This window comes from Poecilia formosa, unplaced genomic scaffold (genome assembly GCF_000485575.1).
Source record: "Poecilia formosa unplaced genomic scaffold, Poecilia_formosa-5.1.2 Scaffold20, whole genome shotgun sequence".
Lineage (NCBI taxonomy): Eukaryota > Metazoa > Chordata > Actinopteri > Cyprinodontiformes > Poeciliidae > Poecilia > Poecilia formosa.
The window spans coordinates 490780-498990 of NW_006799959.1; positions in this window are offsets into that span (position 1 = coordinate 490780).

The window sequence follows — 8211 nt, forward strand, 5'->3', positions numbered from 1 at the left end:
GCTCAGCAACACTTAATCTATACATCCACATCTATTTCTTTTAACTTTATAGTTTAAAACTAAATAAACTGCATTTGTTCAAACCCTCTTAAATTTTAGACATTTTTTGATGGAGCTGATACGAGTTGCAGCATTCTGTAACTTCATAATCAAAAATCTGATTAACTGATGTGTTTTATGGAAGTGTAGATGCTTACAGCTTATTTAAAATTAAACCCTCCCAGGATCAGAGGTACATCTAGTCTCCAGATACATTTTAAACAAACTTCTGCAGAGTCGAAGTTTCCTGATCACACAAATACATTGCCATCACGAGACGGTGGAATTTCCCCAAAATCTTTTCAAAGGGTCAAATTTAAAAGGTCAATTATGAAATTACCAAATCTTGTTATCATCAAGTCAGTTGTGAGTGTGAAACAATCCAAAATCAGTTTAACAGAATGGGGCCGATGAAATGATTGTCTTCAAATCAGACTGACCGTGCTATAAAATGGCACCATGTGGCTGGAAAACACATATTACTGCTGCTTTAATTAACATGTTTCCTGGATGTGCTTCTGAACTGAATTACATTATTAGTTTCTTTGTTATAGTTGTTTGCCATGTGATGTATTCGTGACCAACCAGAGACAAGCAGGCCTGTCAAAAACTTTTCTCTAATGGAGATGAAGATAATTACGTTCAGGCTTCTAAAGCTGCACCTTACACAGCAGAGGTCAATGTAAAGTTTAATTACATACCAATCAATCATATATTTTCCTCCCTCTGAAATTGAATATTTTTAATTACATTTCTAACCATTTATCCATCTATGTATTGAATGTTCGTCTTGTCTTCATCCTGCAGTCATCCGTTTTTAAAATGGTTCTGCAAAGTGTTTAATAATGTGCACCAGAATCCCCTGTGAGCCAGGCAGGCACTCCTGCATAAATCTGTGTGTTTTACAGAAGAAGCAGCATTTATATTCCCCAACACACTTTTTAAGCAAATCCATGACAACCAGCATCTTTTTCGCGGCTGTTGAAACACAAATACAATCAATTATGCCACCTTCAGTTCTCATAAAAACACTACATGTATATATATAGTGTTTTACATCTATATTCACAGTGCCATTTCATAGCACAACATAACTTAAAAGAAAATTCACTGTGCAATTAATACCTTGAAATTGTGCCTCTGTCTCGATCTTCACGATGTCGTCACATCAATATTCTCCATTACAAGAGTAGTATTATGTGTTTTCCAGCCACATGGTACAGTTTTATAGCACAATTAAGTAACTGTTTCACCTTCAGTTGTTATAAAAATGCTATATGCATCAAATATGACTTATAAGAAATTTGACTTTGTAGTTCTACACCTTGAAATTGGGCCTCTGTCTCTTTAAGATATCCTGCTCTTTCTGAAACTTCAGGAAGTCATCACAACATGGCTCCTCTTTTCTCTAAGAAGTCGCTCCTATAATGAACTCAACAGAGCTCCAGTGTTTGCTAATGGCTGATGGCTAGTCTGAAGGAGCTGAGTGGGGGAGGGGCTGCGTTCTTGAAGGCGGGGCTAGGTCCACCCAGGTGTTTCTGCAGCTGAATGGTTGCCATGGAGATTAAAGGATTTCTCAAACATGTATGAAAGAATCAAAGCAACATTCTAGGTTTGTTTTTGACGAGGGAATAACTTTATAACATGATGTAAAGCTAAAAAATATTGATTTTACATAATACTGTCCCTATAGGTTAAAGGAGAAAACCATGGTTACATTAGGTTGCTTTATACCATATATTAAATCTATTAGTTATTAATACATGTACATACATGTGTGAATGTAGGACTACACATTGTTGTAATATATCTTTAGCGGTTATACACAGCTTATTATACACATTTCTAAATTAATCACACATTAGTCAATTGCATATTTATCGTAACATTGATTTAATTTTATAGCCTCGTGGTTGTATATCAGCGCATATTGTATATTCAGGTTCTTCCGTTCACATCCTTTTTCGTGACTGCGTAGTTAGACTCAGATCAGATTTCAGCTATTCCAGCATTTCTATCATTTCTCATTTAGATATAAAACGGTAAATTGTTTCTTTTTCTCTGGGTCTGTAAAAGGCTAAAACCAAACAAGCTCTAGAGAAAGTGAATGAAGCTTTTTGCTCTTGTAAGAAATAAAACTGTGGCAGAGAGAACAATATTAGGCTGTTTAAAAAGACATGAGTGTTTTTATTGCTTGTACTATTTACATGACCAGAACAAGAAGAACTCATAGGATTCATAAATGTGAAGCTTTTCTGACATTAACAAGACAAGAAAATACATTTTAGTTTTTCACCTTGTACATGAGAAACTAGTTTTCAATCTTACATGAATAATTTTTATGTCAACCTTGGCTTCTTTGTGCTTTTCAAGGAAACAGGAATGGCAGTTTATTGAATGACGAGAATCAGGCGAAGTGAGGACGTGACAAATGTAATAATCTGAATGGTAGGTCGTCTGCTTTGACCCTGTTCATTCTCACCTTGTTGCTGTGATTTATATGGAGAGCAATGACGACAAAAACAAAAATACTTCAGAAGGCCTTTAGAGAGATGATAAGTAAAATATCTGGATCAAGACTGAGAAACAGTGTTGATCCAACTGAGAGACTGAGACAAGCCCAACAAGACGATGTTGCTGAAAACACTTAAAGAAATGCTATGTGCTAGCTCTTTAGCATGCTAACCTTTGGCCTGGCTAACTTTTTTTAGTTATCTACTCTGTCACAACATTTAGATGACTCTTGTAATGAATAAATAAATCTGGTAACAAGTTAAACAGACAGCCAGAAACTCTGACATTCTCATGAATCTGCATAGCTTTAGTTGCTTTAGCTGCAGGCATCGAGTGGGAGCAACAAGATGGAGGTGGACGGCTTCAGACATTTAGCATTCTTTTGTTCTCTGTTTTATACAAAGAGAAAAATCCATCCACATATTTTCACTGAATTAAGATTCTTCAACATTCATCACAAAAGCTTGATGCAGTTGTTGTAGGGAAATTTTATTAACTGATATAATCTGAAAGCATTTTTTCCCATTTGTGTTTACAGTTGCTGTTTTTTCTCTGATTATGCTAAATTATTGAATCATTAAATGTGACTTTTTATGCTTCCTTGAACAGGTTTGGCTAGGTTTATTGGCTAAACAAAACATGTTCATTACATTTTTTTGCACAAAATCATTCTTAGAGGATCAGTTTTCCAGTATTTTGATCTCCTTTCATAATGATCAGTTTGAGAATGTCTTGTCACTTTAAATCCAAATAAGCTGATAATAGCCACGCCCCCAACTCAATGTTTATACTTGGACATTAAAGTGGCTGCTAACGGATGTGCAATTCTACAAATATATATCTTTGAAAAGCAGAAGTAGGGACTTGTGCACAAGTAGCAAGAATGCAGCAACTGGTTTATGGATGGTAAGTCAAAAACAAAACACTTGTCTTTTCCAGCAGCCATTGTACAGCACATAATCAGCTGACGAAACATGCTGGAGCTCAGCTTGTGTTGCTAAGTAACTTGTGGAACTCCACTGGGGTTGCTAGGTAACAGGCTGGGCTTCGTTGGGGATGCCTGCTGACTTGTGACATTCAGAAGGCTTTTGAAACAGCTCAATTCCCAGACACCAAAATCATGAACTTACTGCCAAAAAACAGCTAGGTGTTTTTTAAATAGCTTGGTCTGTTTTTAGAAGCAGTTGAGACCCAGATGGAAGTACAAAAACATGCAAAATAAACACAATCTATCCACCTTAAATTGTACTTCTAGAGCACCAAACAATTCCCTTTGGTAGAATAAAATTGCTTTTATTATTTTATTTTCTCCAATCTTTCAACAACAACAAAATAAACTATACTGCATTAGTTGTATGGAAGGAAAACAGTGACTCTTAATCCCTGGATTACACCCCTCCCTGCAGTGGTTTTTCATGTTAACATCAAACTACATCTGTGTAAAGAAGATTAGACAGCTGCTGTAATGTTTATATTTTTAAAATGTATAAACAGTCTGCAAGTTAACTTTTGACACTGAGAACTTGATTTCTATTCACATTCAACATGATCTTTTTCTATGCATGTCCCATGCTAGCTGCATTTGAATCAAACAATATTATTTCTGTTATTTCTGTTCGTCCAGCTCCAGTAGTAATTAAAGTTCCCATAGTAAGGAGACACAGGCTGGCAGATTTCCTGAAATGCTGTCAGGAAAAAAGTCTTTTGCTTCAGTGTTTTATTTGCATAGAGGCTGCAGCTGGAGAGAGCATCTGTTTAGAAACTGTCACCAAAAATCTTTTAAGCCACCACAATTTTTGGTTTTATTTGCCATGTTAGGTGAACAACTTACTAATGCAGGGCATGTTTAAGAAGAGTGATTCATAAGTTGTGTGATAAAAACTGGAGATGGGTAGAGGAGAAAATAATTAGCGCTGAACCAGTGGCAGCATTTCTGGAGGTTTCTAAAAGCCTCATTACAGCCAGGAGCTTGTGGATAAACATTAAAATGAGCTTTTCTCACATAAATTTAATTTGACAAATTTTTATTCTCCAGCACTGAAGGTTTAAAAGACCTGTATTCATGGGAAACCCAAATGCTGCTTCAAAAGGGTTTAAGATGCTAATGTTGGTTAAGGTTTTTGTTTTAAACATCTGAAATATTGCCAAACTGGTGGTGCAACTTTTTGTGTTTTATCCAGTTTTCACTCCATGCCGGTGTTTTTTTTATTTTATTTTATATTATATTTCTAAGCAGTTATGAGGCAAAGTGAAGAAACTTGACAAGTTACTCAAAAGGTTGTTGCTAGGTAACCAAAGAGCGAGTGAGTTGATGCTACCAACCTTGCTTAGCTAGCTGGTTGGTGGTGGCTAAAGTCTTCCCTCTGCCTACATCCCCCAGAATGCTGTGCGGTTCTGAACAAGAGTCCATTGAATATCCTTTCAGATATATTATCTATTGATTTCGATCACATGTCTAACAAGATATTTATTGTTATTGTCCAGCCCTACCCAATAATTATTGATATCGACTGACATGAAACACTGATATCATGATACATTTTTCAGTCATATTGCCCAATGTTGCCAATCAAAATTTGCATTAATAGGTTTATGTCATTGTTGAATTTTTTTTTTAATTTTTAGTTTAAAAAAATTAGTTAAAGTTAAAATTCTTCAGTTGAATCAGAAAATAAATTCCAGTGTCTCTGCAATCAGACAGAGAGACAGACAGACAGACAGATAGATGTTATGTAACATGAAAAATAAGTTATAAAGTGTGTGTGAACAATGTGAAATAATTTGCATAAATATGGACATTTTGCTGTATTCCACAAGTCCAGTTCAAACTGACACAAGGCTGATGTTAAAATGTTGGAGGCCTTTGGGTTTATTTTGAAACGGGGGGAATAAATATTGTGTGTGAATGTTTTGTTGGCAGGAGGAGGCCTAGAAAAGGCTTACAAAGCCAATTCCCTGAACTGCAAATAGTGCTGTGCTTTACAAAACTTCAATCATCTCTGGTTGAGTGAATTACTAAATCTTTCCACGGTCTGCTTCGTTTGAAAAGGCATACACTTGTACTTCAGATTGGCAAAACAAAATGCTTTGCCTCTTTGTTCCTTTCCAGTATACCAGCAGTTTTTCATGAGGTTCTTAATAAATATACCTGAATGTGTGTGTGTGTGTGTATGTGTGTGTGTGTGTGTGTGTGTGTGTGTGTGTGTTATCGTGGCTCTTATTTGGAGAACTCGGTTGCAGATATTTAGGATAATGTCATTGTGTTACAAGTTTCTAGGTCTTTCTATTCTTGACGCCTGTTTTGGAGGAGCAAAATAAGACGAACAAAAATATAGAAAACTCACACAGGCTCCTGCTGCATCGCTGCTCCACTACCTAAATATAACTTTACACACATCATAACACCCATTGCACAGATAAAAGTTATGACAGTATACAGATGTTACAAACAGCTGGAAGGGTTGATGCTACCTAAACTGAGTGCCTGTTGTTTAATCAGAGTTTGCAGCAGCTCATTAACCTGTGAATTCATCAGGAAAGCTTCTCTAATAACTGAGTGGCAGAATAAAGGTCAGAAATGTGTTTGCGTGGAACACAGCATGAATGTCAAATTAAATCTGCCGTTTTACTTTTGTATTTGAGCCCTCGTTTTTCCAGAGCGGACTGATTATACAATGTACAGTACATGTGCATTGACTTTTAAAAATAATTGGGTGCACAGTTTTTTAATTTACGGTGAATTTCCTCTCATTTCCAGAAGGTCATATTATACACACTAGTTTAAATATACAGATACATTCACTTGCAGCTTTAAAGCGCTTCTAAAGAATGCATTTGAATTTGACCTTTCAAAGGCCAAAGCTTATTATAATTGGTTGAATCTGTAATCACGTGTCTTTTGTGGCAATAAATCTTGTTGGGTGGACTGAGCTCAGCAGACACACAGCTGCTGCCGCTAGTCTGGAGGAGCAGCACGGGAGGCACCGGGGAATAAACTGAAATACCAATTTCAAAAACAAAACACGTTTTTTGATAAAAGTTTTGCACTGGGATCAAGTTGTTTTTCAGCTATATTGAAATTAGTCTATTTGGTAAAAACTGCAACTAATAACATTGCATTACACGAGTCATGTGACCAGATTTTACTACTGGCAAAAAAGACAAAGAAGACGACAGGAAGTGGTTGGAGGATGATGGCGCAGCAAGTTTTTTTTATAACATGGGAAAAATATCTTTTTATAAGTTAAACAATCTGCCAATGGAACAAGAACTTTTTCACCAATATTAAGGAATTATTTACTAAAAGTTGATTTTAAGTTAGTTTTGTCTTATTTCAGGAAGTACTTTGTAGGATTTTGTGTTTTTGCAGTGTAGAGTCTGATTAATTGTGATTAATCACAGAGCTGGTTTGATTTTTCTTGATTAATCAAAGTGTTAGCACTAGAGTCAGATTAATTATGATTATTCACAGCCTGTGATGAATCTGATGATGTGTTTTAATGGACTGACAGCACTGATATATATATTAAATATGACTCTGCACTGCTCTGGTTACTGATGGAACTGCAGCATCAGGAAAGGCTGAAACTTCAGCCGTTGTTGTCAGATTGTGACAGTTTGTGCCAAATGAACATTCAGGTTCTGAGCCAGCCTCCTCTCCTGGTTCTTGTTTAAAAAAATCCCTGCCAACCGACTGGCTTTACTAAACCAGGGTCTGAGATGGAAACGACAACCACATGCTGCGTTTGAATTCGTCTGCAGATAAAAATATACCAAATCGGTCAGACTTCAAGAAGCAACTTTGATTTAAAGTAAACAAATCTGTCTTCCATAACTTCCTTTTTCCAACTGGCGTTCCTGTCTGAAAGAGTGAAAGCGGCGTAAGATTTCCACTTCATTTTGAGAAAAGTCTTTGAACAGATTAAAATTTGCTCCACGTTGTATGTTGTAATTGGAATGCGTAATGTGTGTGGGTGTTGCAGAGCAAAGCTCTTATCTTATAGGAACAATGGGTGGGATATCAGGACGTGTGACAGTGTGTTTTCCTCTGGGTGGCAGGCTGGTAGGAGGAAGAGATTTTCCTTCTTTGTGAAATGTCACATCCACAGTGGGGTATTTGTCTCCTGTGAGAGCGCTGACAGGATGCTAATCATGGCTGCTGGTGCGCCCCGAGTCGCTTCTTGTGTTGTGATGTTTTAAACCAGCAGGGGGGGAGATAAAAGTCCCTCAGTTTGTGTCTGGATCTTGTCAGGCGTCTTCAGAGCAGTCGATTCCCAAGTGGTTCAATTGTTTTGCAGCCACAGCAAATTCACAGGAAAGAGGAGACGGGACGTTTTTAACAAGCAAGTTTACACTAAAACTTCTTTCCTTTTACAGTCTATAATACTTTACCTTCAAACCCTCCAAAAATATTTCTGTTTTCTTGTCAAGTTCAGCCAGTAATACCCATCAGCCTTTGCAGATATAAAAAGGAGAAGATTTTGACCAAAAATGCAGAAATTTTGAGGTAAATCTCAGAAATTTTCTAAAAAAAAAAAATCTAAATTTTTAAGCTCGAAAAGTTGAAAATTTGCAACAAAAGACTCAGAAATTTTGAGATTAATCAGATTTTCTAGAAAGTTTCAGAGGTCAGAAATGTTTAGTTTATTTTATGCAAAA